The 12,682-nt window shown below is 48.3% G+C and overlaps 1 protein-coding gene across 3 annotated transcripts in view; it reads left to right on the top strand.

Annotated features, from left to right (window-relative positions):
* The first annotated feature begins 1,883 nt into the window (after positions 1 to 1,883).
* Positions 1,884 to 12,682, top strand: part of osbpl5 (oxysterol binding protein-like 5) — a 35,354-nt gene continuing 24,555 nt past the window's right edge. Inside the window, exon 1 of one of the 3 annotated variants that reach the window (XM_084671958.1) lies at positions 1,884 to 1,900. The gene's annotated coding sequence lies outside the window, so the exon portion shown is untranslated. Of the gene's footprint in view, positions 1,901 to 2,939; positions 3,077 to 8,281; positions 8,300 to 12,682 lie in introns of those variants that run through there. The other 2 variants (XM_084671956.1, XM_084671957.1) reach the window with 2 other exon arrangements.

Genomic DNA, 12,682 nt, shown 5'->3' with positions numbered 1-12,682 from the left:
CATAACATTTTCCTACCAGTGAAATGTAAGCCAAGACAAGAAATTATGACAAAAAAATAGCTTTCCATTTCAATGCGGGTGCTGGTATCTGCATTATTCAGAAATACTTTCACTGCTACGGACAGCTAAGTGTACCCTTAGTGGATAAATAAGTAATAGACCCAGTTTTTGTGTCAGAGGAAAACATCCATTTATGTTCAGCTGACGTCTGCCAAGCCTCGGTCCTTATTGTAGAGGTTGGGTACTGTAGGTCTGTTATAGACCATTGTTCATCCATAGTTTAGGCTATATGACACAGTTGCATCGTATTTAACAGATATCCATGTTAAGTTCCTATCAGTAAATTCTTACAGTAGCCGAGGATAAGAATCCAAAAACAGGATCACTGACCGATGGAACTGGCATGTTGAAGAGGCCTGTGCTATGAGCCTTGGACTTTGACAAAATGGGAGACACTAGAGAAACTAACTGGGTGCTCCAAATCAAAGAATGAGAGCAAGGCGACTCCCTATACAATGAACTTGCACTAAATTAATTGAACCAGTTCATTTGTTGATTATCCTTCATGTACAGTATTATCACATGGATTTTTTTAAATAACATGGGGGTGAACAGATAAGCCAAAAACAGAATAGATTGAAGCAGAGCAGAGCACAATAAAGTACAGTGGAGTATAGTAGAGTCCTCATCAAGCATTCATCAATGATGCAATTTTTTTTCTTCAAAACTGTAGAAAATATTTTTTCAACCTGTTTTTTCTTCTTTCGAAAATAACGTTTTTTTCCAACTTTCCCTTTTTCAACCTTTTGATTTTTTTCTTCGAAAATGTGTTCTAGCTAGCCCAGCTAATGTTACTGCTCAAATCCATGTTAGCTAGCCAGCTAGCTAGTGATAGCAAGCTACTTTTGCTATTTGAGTCTGATAAAGCAATTTGAACCCCTTTTCCCTCTTGCTTGAAAGGCAGCAACATAGGATCCTTTATACATCGTTAATGATCATTTTGGGAAGATCACCAAAACGGCATTCTGTGTGAGAGATCTAACTTAACTGCTAGCTACTGGAAGTTGTTGTCCTGGCTTAGTGCAATATGCAGAAGTGATGCATGCATACAGTGAATTCAGTGGGGGAGTGAGCTAGCCTGGTCCTGACCGGACTCTCGTACATTTCGGCTGTTTATCAATCCGAAGAACGCTGAGAACGCAAGTACATTCTTTTGAAGAACGTTCTTGCAAGCATCCATGCGAGAATGGTCTTGCAAGGACGCAAGGACGGAGAATGAATTGAGATGGTTAGGGTTTTCCTGGACTTGCAGTATTATGATAACCCTGACTAATTACAAAAACTATTGATTGATTACAAACCTAAAAAATGGTCCCTCTACCTGTACTTTTACGTTTTCTGTAGCCCTTGCTAACTAACAGTACCTAATGTTAACTAGGTTATCGAAAAGTCGGAGCAAATTTACAAATTAGGCGTTTCATCAATAAAATAAGAACATTTTCAGCGACTACACTGCCTATTTCTCGTCACATTTTAATGCAGATGCTGATTTACAAGTACCGTTTAGCTGAAATATGAAAAGTAAAAAATTACATTTGTGAGGTTTGTCCGCCTCGCTTGACATCTTGCAATGATTTCTGGGGAATCAGAAGCGTTCTCGCTGGTCAAGTCACCATCCGATGCATCCTCGATAAAAGGGGCGGATCAAGAACATTTCCGGGTATTTTTGGCGTTCTTGGTGACTTGTGTTCTTTGGATTGGAACCGTACTTGGGCAATGAAAGATGACGTCAAACGAGTTTGCAAGAACACAAGAACGGAAAATAACGTGGATTGATAAACAGCCTTCATTTGTACAGAGTCTGGCCTTGCTCCATTGACAATCGTTGATTTCCTTGAAGGTGGGTACTCTGTTGAAGTTAAAAACTATTGGATCTGCACAGAGCCACTCTGATCTGCCATAACCAATAGCTAGCGTTCGCCTTAGCCAATTCCTTCACCACTACTGTAACAGAGCTTGCCTAGCTGGAAAATCAAACTGTTTTCGAACCCCGTGGCGAGGAGGGCCACAACATCATGGACACCAACAAAACTCAGCAAAACTTATTCTTGCTACGGCTTTAGTTTATAGATATTCGGCATTGTTGCCACAACGGACCGAACGGCTTCGGTCGCATCTTTCTCCGCTGCCATTAGTGCACAACATCAACGTCATCGTTCTCAGCCACTCCCTCTGTTGCTGATTCGCCGGTAGAAAATCAACCTGCAAAATCTGATTTAGTACCGAATGGCCAGACCTAGTACTAAAGCAAAATCGAAATTGAGCGGAGGTACGTAGGAGGGCAGTGCCAGGCTAGGATTGAGCCAATGGCTCAAACCGCCACCTTTGCAAAGATAAACGAGCTCTGATTAAAGCACCAGCTAAGTTTACACTTAGCTATAGTAGGCTACAGTAGGCATATACGTTAATTCTCTCTCGCTCTCTCTCTCTATATATATAGATATATATATTACTTTGTGAGTGCAGGAAGATAGCCTAACAGTTAGTGAGCATATTTTATTCTCTATAATTCAATACATTCAATCTTACTTGTTGCTACTGTAGGCTAATCTAAATTCCATCTGTCCTTGTTGATAAACCGCTGATGAGTGAGTAACATTAAAATGAACTGACGACAGAGGTTGTCAACAAAAGTTGTCAGTAAAATAAATAGTGAAGTAAAGTGCTGATACCAGAAAAATCTACTTAGGTACAGTTGCTTCCCATCTCTGTATTTAAAATGTATCTCATAAAATCGGACTGGTACACCATTTTCTTGTGTACCAGTCCTGCAGACAGACAGACAGTGAGAATACGCTACCACTAGAGGCATCAAAGTCCCAACAGTCTTCAACTACATTCCAACCGACAGAACTTCCAGCTCCAAGTAGACCAGTCTGGGCTCCGCCGCCCACCCGTCATATTCTTATTCGTCAACAACCGAGAAGGCGATGAAGCAGTACAGGAGGGTCACCGTTAACGGACTGTGAAAGGAAGTGTGTGGTTTATCAAAATCCACGATTGGGAGCTTTACAGAGTGAGTACAATGCTTTAGTTTACCAAGGATAATATTTAAGGAAGCATTAACAAACAGGCTAGCTCTAGCTTTTCTACATTTGCTTTCAAAAGCCATTGTAGGAACGCTAGCTAGCTAGCACTAACCGTATGCTAAGCTACGCTAACATGATACTATTGTCTGTTAATGTAGTATGGACATATAAGGCTAATGATATGGATGCATTTCTTTCTTCAGCTATGTATTTAGTCAATATTTGTTAAAAATCCAGAGCAAACCAACCCATAGCAATCTAAAGATTCGTGATGCCCCACGCGGTGCGACCTGCCAGGCTGCCACTTGTTTGCATGGCAACCATTCCTGTCTCAAACACAGCCTAACAAACGACGTGTGACCGCTGCAAGATAGGATGCTTTTGTTGACCCTGCTTTTGTAGTATGGGTTTCTTTCGTTTCTGCTATGCCATTTTCATATCTACGAGCTGCAATAAGGATATACATATGGGATTTGTTATCCCAATTAATTGTAGCATGATGGCTCGCTAGACAAGCTATTTTTTTTTTATCGGCTGCAGCTCAGTATCAAATGTGGGAACGTGAATTATTCGGCTACGTGCCGGGATGCAACAGACTAGGAACCTTTTACGCGCAAACCTTTTAATTAGAACTCATGATAACTATCAATGTTAGCCTTAGAGGGAGAGCACAAGACTGAAGGGAGAAGCTAGAAACTAGATTTGTTTGTGTAGCCATACTAGTGTAACTTGTCTGAGGTGTCCAGTGCCGACACACAGTAGAAAAAACGTAGTGCTACAGGTGCAGCATCATCTCCTATTTTACAGGTGGCTAGTTTAAATTAGAGACAAATTGTTATTATTAGACTATGTAATATTGCACATTCCAGTCGTGGTCATATTAGGTTGGCCTTGACTGCTTCAGCTTTGACCTGGAGTGGTGGTGTTGCTGTTTTGACAAGATAGTAAGATTCTCTAGGTCACAGTCATTTGCATCTTCTTGAATAGTAGAAAATATCTATAAAGATTTTCTGAAGCCCTGATCTATGTCATAACAGTTAAATTAGGTGTATATTTTCCCGCTGCTTGTGTTGTTTGGCAATGTCTGTTTGTGATCTATAGTTCATTTTTTGGGTGCCAAAAATGAGGTAAGGCCTATTGGTTACAAGGACATTACAACGTCCTGACAAATGTATTCTGGGTAGCCCACAACAGGAAGGTGTTATTCCAGTGGTGTGCCCTGCACACTCTATATCCTGGGTTCTAATCCCACTCAGCCTAAGGAGGTTATCATGTCGTGGTGTGTACATTGTATCGTGGGTTTGAGTCCCACCCCCCCTTGGCCCTGCAGGCTGCACCCTCTGCATTACTGCGTGAATCTCCTTGTAGTCTCAGCCCGGACCACCCTGCGTTGGATAAAACTGTCTTCTAAACGAATACATGTACATTTATTAATTCAATTGTTAATTCCTTCATAAGCACAAGCTTGCTTCTGTATTGGACAATGGAACACTTTGTTCAGATTGAGGATTAGGTCTAATCACTAAATCTCTGCCCGGTAAGGTTGTTCAATGAAAGAAATGTCTGTTTCAGTTCAGACCAGCCCTGGGCTGCGGACAGCTACGTTGTCTGACTAACATTGTGCTTCATAGATGGACCTGGTAGTCCTGCCCCTTCCTGTCCTTATCACAGACCTCTCCAGTCTCTTTCATCATTCATTCTACCCATATGCTTTTGAAATATCGGTCTGATATCGAATGCCTGCAAAATGTCAGTCTGCCTTCCAGGCTTAGCCGGCCTTTGAGTGGAGAATATGTGAACACACATCCCCAGTGCTGGTTCAATAACAGGAGCGATACTGGGGCTGGAAATAGGCTAATAGATCTCTGTTGCTAACCTGAGGGCTTGCTAGACAAAGAACTATCCACAGATTAAAACTGTGTCTCTCCCTGGCCTGGTTTCTGCTGTTTCAACGGGCTTGTTGTGGTGGTTTGTGGTGAACAAAAAATAATTGAATGTTGACCTCCATCCTCTGCCAGTGTTTTGTGTAGAGGGACATAGGCTATTGATTGAAGCCCGCTCTGCTCTTCACTTTCACACTCTCACCTAAGCCACCGGCTGTGCACTAATCAGGAGGGAGAGATCTAATGGTGTTGGCCCCTAAGCCTATCATCTGGAGCTGTGGCTTTGCCCTGCCAGGAGCTGCTGCAAAGAGGGATAGAGAGAGTGGGGAGGAGATTGGGATGGAGAGAGAGAGAGTGGGGAGGAGATTGGGATGGAGAGAGAGAGAGTGGGGAGGAGATTGGGAGAGAGAGAGAGAGAGAGAGAGAGAGAGAGAGAGAGAGAGAGAGAGAGAGAGAGAGAGAGAGAGAGAGAGAGAGAGAGAGAGAGAGAGAGAGAGAGAGAGAGAGAGAGAGAGAGAGAGAGAGAGAGAGAGAGAGAGAGAGAGAGAGAGAGAGAGAGAGAGAGAGAGAGAGAGAGAGAGAGAGAGAGAGAGAGAGAGAGAGAGAGAGAGAGAGAGAGAGAGAGAGAGAGAGAGAGAACAGAATTCCCATGCTGAGACTTGGGAGTAACACACATACGAGTAGAGATGAAAACTGTTTCCTAGAACAGTTTTGAAAGGATCTGCCTCCTTGAGGTCATACGTGGTTGGCAACTGTTGGATTGGGACTCACGCTAGCCTCAGTCTGACCACAGTGGGTGTAGCAGGAAGGGAGTGCGGTAAACTGCTTGTTATATCTAACAACTGCTTACTATGGGAGTGTCCATGTAGTGGATTTGATCGAAGAGTCCAGGGCTGCTCCAGCTCTCCTGGGAGCCACACATCCCCCTCCTCTAATAGGGAAATCTAGGCTAACACTGCCTCTTTTTCAATCTGGCCCTCCTCTTCCTTGGAAACAAGAAGTTGTCTCTTCTAGATTTTCTTTTATCAACCTCTTGCAGAGAATATGCTAAGCTAAGGAAGCTAACATTGAACTTCCTTACCTGAGGTCAGTATCAAGTTCCCCTCTGTAAGGTCAGTAGCAGGTAGCATGCTTAGATAAACTAGACTAAGGAAGGAAAAATGTGCAGTGCTGGTCCCTTGAATACTGAGGTTAGTACTAGGTGCCTGTGTCTGAAATGTCAATAGCAGATAAGCCTAGTGTTTTGCTATGTTATGCTAAGCTAAACTAGGCTAAAGAAGCCGAAATGTACCGATATGTGGTTTCTGAAATGTTACTGACATTGTCTGTATCAGGAATTGTGCTGGGCTAAGGCAGGCTAAGGACATTCTTTTCTGGTCCTTTGAAGTCTGAGGTCAGTAGTATCAGGTTCGTCTCTCTGACATGTCCGTATGGGTTTGTCAGTTCCTCCTCCTCTGAGCAGTTCCCCCTGGGTGTGATGGAGAACCAAGACGACCCTCCCACGTCCTGACCAGCTAGGTGGATCATTTAGGAACCTTTCAGTGAGCTGTGTGATCTCAATGGTGTCTGACCTGAAATCACAGCTTATTCAAATAGACTACAATCATGCCCGCTGTGTGCTAGTGAGGGTTTAGTTGCACCTGTTGGTTGGTTGGTTGGTATAGCCAAACCCATTGAAGCTTAACCCATGGCCCTGGCAATCTTGTATCAGCCTATTGCATCTTAGAGGCTTTTCTTGCACAGGGATACCTTGCTCCACTTCTGCTCTGGTGGTTCCCGTTCTCTTTCTGTTTGTTCAATGAAGAGTCCGCCCACTCTCTCTCTCACACACACACATACACACACACACACACACACACACACACACACACACACACACACACACACACACACACATACACACCACTGTGTTGGAATGACCCTTGAACCCTGTGCTTTGTCTGGGTTGGCTGTGCTGCAGCTGAGGGCTGTGTGTTTCCACAGCAGTTGAAGATGGTCCTCCCTATGGAGAGGACAGACGACACACAAGGTGGAAACAAGCTCCTTGGATAGCAGAAGATACAGTGACGGGTCAGGAAGGTTTTGAGCTTTGTTGAATTTCGGCCCTGCAGAGTCACCCCCCCAGTCCAGAGCGTCACCTTTCAGAGTCACTCCCCAGTCCAGAGCGTCACCTTTCAGAGTCACTCCCCAGTCCAGAGCGTCTCCTTTCAGAGTCACCCCCCAGTCCAGAGCGTCTCCTTTCAGAGTCACCCCCCAGTCCAGAGCGTCACCTTTCAGAGTCACCCCCCAGTCCAGAGCGTCACCTTTATGGATCCGAAGGGCACTGCGTTTCCTATTGCTATAGAAGGAAAGTCCACTGTCCTTGAAGTCTGTCGTAAAAGGTTCTCGTTTCACTTGGCTCAAATTGATGCCATCCTGGACCCAAGTCCTCTCTGGTACGAGCTGTCCTCTCTGGCACAAGGTGTCCTTCCTCTGATTGTAGCCAGAGCGAGCTCTTAGACCTGGTCCCAGTTTGATAAACCTTTTCTGTTGTCTTAAGCAGTTTTGCTATTTATGGCGAGAAGGATGGGAAAGGACCTGAGATGAGTGGATGAATGAGAGTGGGCCATCAGAGCCTAGACAGACAGGGAGGGCTGAGGAAAGGACAGAGGAAGGACAGAGGAAAGGACAGAGGAAGGACAGAGGAAGGACAGAGGAAGGACAGAGGAAAGGACAGAGGAAAGGACAGAGGAAAGGACAGAGGAAAGGACAGAGGAAAGGACAGAGGAAAGGACAGAGGAAGGACAGAGGAAGGACAGAGGAAAGGACAGAGGAAAGGACAGAGGAAAGGACAGAGGAAAGGACAGAGGAAAGGACAGAGGAAAGGACAGAGGAAGGACAGAGGAAGGACAGAGGAAGGGACATAGTGAAAGGACAGAGTGAAAGGACAGAGTGAAAGGAAGCAAACGATCAGAAGTCTTTCTGCCAGGTGTGTCAGGTTACTAAGAGGGGAACTTGTGACACCTGAGGGAGCTGGCTGCACGTTGCCCACCTCCTCAGGTTTCTGCCCACCGCTTGTTTCCACAGCCCAGCCTTGTCACCTGACCCACTGCAGGCACACACGCAACCTCACCTCAACCTGGTCACCTGATGGTTTCCAATCATTACCTCCACATTGACATAGACAGTCATCACTCTGTGACAGAGTTGCTATAGCTGCACATTAGTGCTGGAGCCAAGTTAGCTGTTTCTTTTGTCTTTTTCTTTCTGTAGTTAAAGCGAGTGTCACCACAGTGCTCTGTGATGTGGCTGGTCTCTAAAGCACGATGTCACGGACGTTCTCTGGAGGTGTGTATGGGGACAGCCCAGGATCCATTCTCAGCCAGTCTCCAGTGTTTTGGGGAAGAGGATGCCTCCGTCAGCTGTGAAAGTTCTGAAACCAGGGCATTAATCATATCAATAAGAAACACACTTGGCTAAGTATAGTGCCCTGAGTGGAACAGCTTCAGATCAGGGAGAGAGAGGAGGGCCCGAGCACCACAGGACAGAGAGAGCTGGGGGGAGAGAGAGAGAGCGCTGGGGGGAGAGAGAGAGAGCGCTGGGGGGAGAGAGAGAGAGCGCTGGGGGGAGAGAGAGCGCTGGGGGGAGAGAGAGAGCTGGGGGGAGAGAGAGCGCTGGGGGGAGAGAGAGAGCTGGGGGGACAGAGAGAGCTGGGGGGAGAGAGAGAGCTGGGGGGAGAGAGAGAGCTGGGGGGAGAGAGAGAGAGCGCTGGGGGGAGAGAGAGCGCTGGGGGGAGAGAGAGAGAGCGCTGGGGGGAGAGAGAGCGCTGGGGGGAGAGAGAGCGAGCGCTGGGGGGAGAGAGAGAGAGCGCTGGGGGGAGAGAGCGCTGGGGGGAGAGAGAGCGCTGGGGGGAGAGAGAGCGCTGGGGGGAGAGAGAGAGAGAGCTGGGGGGAGAGAGAGAGAGCTGGGGGGACAGAGAGCGCTGGGGGGAGAGAGAGAGAGCGCTGGGGGGAGAGAGAGCGCTGGGGGGAGAGAGAGAGAGCGCTGGGGGGAGAGAGAGCGCTGGGGGGAGAGAGAGCGCTGGGGGGAGAGAGAGCGCTGGGGGGAGAGAGAGCGCTGGGGGGAGAGAGAGCGCTGGGGGGAGAGAGAGAGAGCGCTGGGGGGAGAGAGAGAGAGCGCTGGGGGGAGAGAGAGAGAGCGCTGGGGGGAGAGAGAGAGAGCGCTGGGGGAGAGAGAGAGAGCGCTGGGGGGAGAGAGAGAGCAAAGGAGAGAAAAGATAAAGGAACGTCCTGCCGACTTGAGAACCACAGGAGGGAGAGAGGGGTTTTAGCCTATAGCCACAAGATTTAAGAGAGTGAGATAGTAGCAGATGAGATTTGACTTTATTGATTGAACATACGCTTTTATCCAAACATGCAAATAGTGCATTTGTGTGCAGCCGATAATCATGGATCAGATGTGCATTGTTCTAACAGTATTTCATTGTTTAGTGCCAAGAAATGGTCTGTCTTTTTACATGACAAACCAAGGGAAACAAATGGACAGGAAGCCCACACAATAGCTTAATGTGAGGTTGGGTTGTGATTTGTAACCTAATGAAGGGAAAAGAACCCAGGTCCATTGAGAGCAGTTCAAAACCTAGAGAGTTTGGTTTAGGCTAGCACCTCAGGACCCAGCCCTCCTGCACTCCTACTGTATTTGGTATTTCTGCTCTGTGTCACACACCTACGTGCTGTGCTGTGGTTTGGGACTACAGCGCTGCTCAAAACCACCTTTCTGTTTTCTAGACTGAAACTACGGGCGTGAAGTCCCATGTGCCAGACTCCTCTGCCCTGTGTGTGTGTGTGTGTGTGTGTGTGTGTGTGTGTGTGTGTGTGTGTGTGTGTGTGTGTGACTACGAGCATTTAGTTTCCCCCTAAGGTCTCCTAGGCCAGTTTAAGGTGCAGCTGCTGCCTTGCATCATCCCAGAATAAAGCACAAGGCTGTGACCACAGTGGAAAACACAGCCCCAGTTGGCCCTTAGAGAAAAGCCTGTTGTGAGGAGGAATAATGAGTCCTCCAGGTATTGGAGTGCACTTAGTGACTGCCCTCAACCCCCCTCCCTCTTCCTACCTCCCCCCCCCCCTGTCAAATCAATTGGACTGCTATTACCTGATTTGACCCAGCTATAGAAATAATTCAATCAGCTGTCTGATTGGAGGGGATGGACTGATGAGATGCTTGACTTAAAAATAAGGTAAACCTCTTTCCAGGCTAAAGGAGGTCTATAATCAGATCTGTCTTCCCTTAAATAGAGTAGTCCCCTCTCATTACACAGCCCAACCCTGGGGCCTCATTAATCCACATCAGGCGGCTGGGGGCGGGGGGTGGGGGCGGGGGCGGGGGCGGTGCTGGGGTTCTCCAGGGGCTGGGGTGGGGTTCTGATTTTCCTCTTCATATAACAAGCAGTTGGTCACCAGTGGGACAGACACTCACAGACACACCGTCAAGAGGTCTTGGACCTCTGAGCCATGCTCCCGTTGCCATGTTTACCCTGGCAACTGGTTCTAGTAGTGTCACCAAAACCCCGCTCTGCCCCCAGGGTTGGGCGTCCTTGTCTCTGGGTCAACCAGGCACTGTTTAATGGCTTGGAGGTCAGATCACCACTGCTGCTGTTTCAGGGGAGGTGTAGGAACTCTTCTTATAAGCTCACCACCAACATCACATTTACTCCCCAGACAAGACGTTGGTCTGCTTAAGAACGACTCAGTCTGGTGCAGGGGGGTTCAATTCTGATCCTCAGGGGCTGCTGTCCTGTATGTTCTAGATGTTTCCCTGCTCCAGCACATCTGACTCCAATAAGTACTCGTTACCTGCCTTCCACAGAGCTTGATAACAACTGAATCAGGTGTGTCTTTCCATCCACCTCTTTCTGGGCCGTCTCCCTGTCTTGACGCCCCCTTTCCCTCCTTCCCTCCTCTCATCCTCTCTCTCCTGCTCTTCCTCCTCATCCTCTCTCTCCTGCTCTTCCTCCTCTCATCCTCTCTCTCCTGCTCTTCCTCCTCTCATCCTCTCTCTCCTGCTCTTCCTCCTCTCATCCTCTCTCTCCTGCTCTTCCTCCTCATCCTCTCTCTCCTGCTCTTCCTCCTCATCCTCTCTCTCCTGCTCTTCCTCCTCTCATCCTCTCTCTCCCCTCCAGCTCTGTCAGCTCAGGGATTCTCTTTCAGTTGACTTCTTATTTAGGTTAGACGTACTGGTGTTATGTGCCCCCCCCTGGCTCCTCGTCCTCCTGCTCCTGATTTAAAGGCACACGTCTGCTCAGTCCATGTCTAGTACATGGGGGGGACATTGTAAACCCATCTCCTCGGTCTAACAGCACTGTTATTCAATCTATGAACACACTGATGTCCGGTGTGTACACAAATACTAGTTTGAATAGGGGGTGTGTGTGCCCTTCCTAGGTAGGGCTTGTAGATGCGTCTGTGTACACACACACACACACACACACACACACACACACACATACACAACCAGGCCCCCACTCCCACAATGCATTGGTCAAGAGTCATTGAATCAGTTGTTAGCTACCAGAGAAGAGAACTGAGGGAGTCAGGTGGCTGAGCGGTTAGGGAATCGGGCTAGTAATCTGAAGGTTGCCAGTTCGACTCCCGGCTGTGCCAAATGACATTGTGTCCTTGGGCAAGGCACTTCACCCTACTTGCCTCGGGGGGGGGGGAATGTCCCTTTACTTACTGTAAGTCGCTCTGGATAAGAGCGTGTGCTAAATGACTAAATGTAAATGGAATGTAACTGGATATGAGCAGAGGTCTCGTGATTCCTAGTGGTTGTGAGGATCTGGTGGCCACACCCTCCCCTCACGCCTCCTTCAGGATGTTTACCCTCCACAAGTCAACTCTCTCACTACCATCAAGCTGTTTGGGTTTGTAAATGAACAGTATTACAAGAGCAAGAGCAACACTAACGAGTTCTGCTGTCTGTCAGGCTCCACCGCTTCCCCACACCCCACCTCTCCTAACTTGCCCTCCAGCCAGGGCTTGTTTATGTGTGTTTAAGCACGAGGGCCGGTTTAGTAGGGTTTTAGGAGGTGTGTGTGTGAGTGCATGCTGCTGTACACCTGCAGGAGGAGGCACTCTGCAGACCAGCCAGAGCCCAGCTCCCTGGGTCATAGTCACTGCAGACCAGCCAGAGCCCAGCTCCCTGGGTCATAGTCACTGCAGACCAGCCAGAGCCCAGCTCTCTGGGTCATAGTCACTGCAGACCAGCCAGAGCCCAGCTCCCTGGGTCATAGTCACTGCAGACCAGCCAGAGCCCAGCTCCCTGGGTCATAGTCACTGCAGACCAGCCAGAGCCCAGCTCCCTGGGTCATAGTCACTGCAGACCAGCCAGAGCCCAGCTCTCTGGGTCATAGTCACTGCAGACCAGCCAGAGCCCAGCTCCCTGGGTCATAGTCACTGCAGACCAGCCAGAGCCCATCTTTGTTCAGCAGCTGCTGTTCATGTGGAGCCTCACTGAGCGCTTGAAAAGGCAGACTGAGTCTGGGTAGTTGTGTGCTGGTGTCGGTGGCTAAGCCGTGCTGCAGTGAGGATTACCTTCCTGGTAAAACGGGCTGAGCTGAACCCAGGGAGATGGCGACGCTCGCTCGCTCGCTTGGGAGGGAGAGGAGGGAGGGAGAGAAGGGAGAGGGGGGCAGGGGAGGGAGAGAAGACAGGGGGAGCAGGGGAGGGAGAGGAG

Source organism: Hypomesus nipponensis, chromosome 14, assembly GCF_054491055.1.
Source record: "Hypomesus nipponensis isolate SF chromosome 14, ASM5449105v1, whole genome shotgun sequence".
NCBI lineage: Eukaryota > Metazoa > Chordata > Actinopteri > Osmeriformes > Osmeridae > Hypomesus > Hypomesus nipponensis.
The sequence above is the reverse complement of the archived record's forward strand: the minus strand, read 5'-3'. Positions and strand labels throughout refer to the sequence as shown.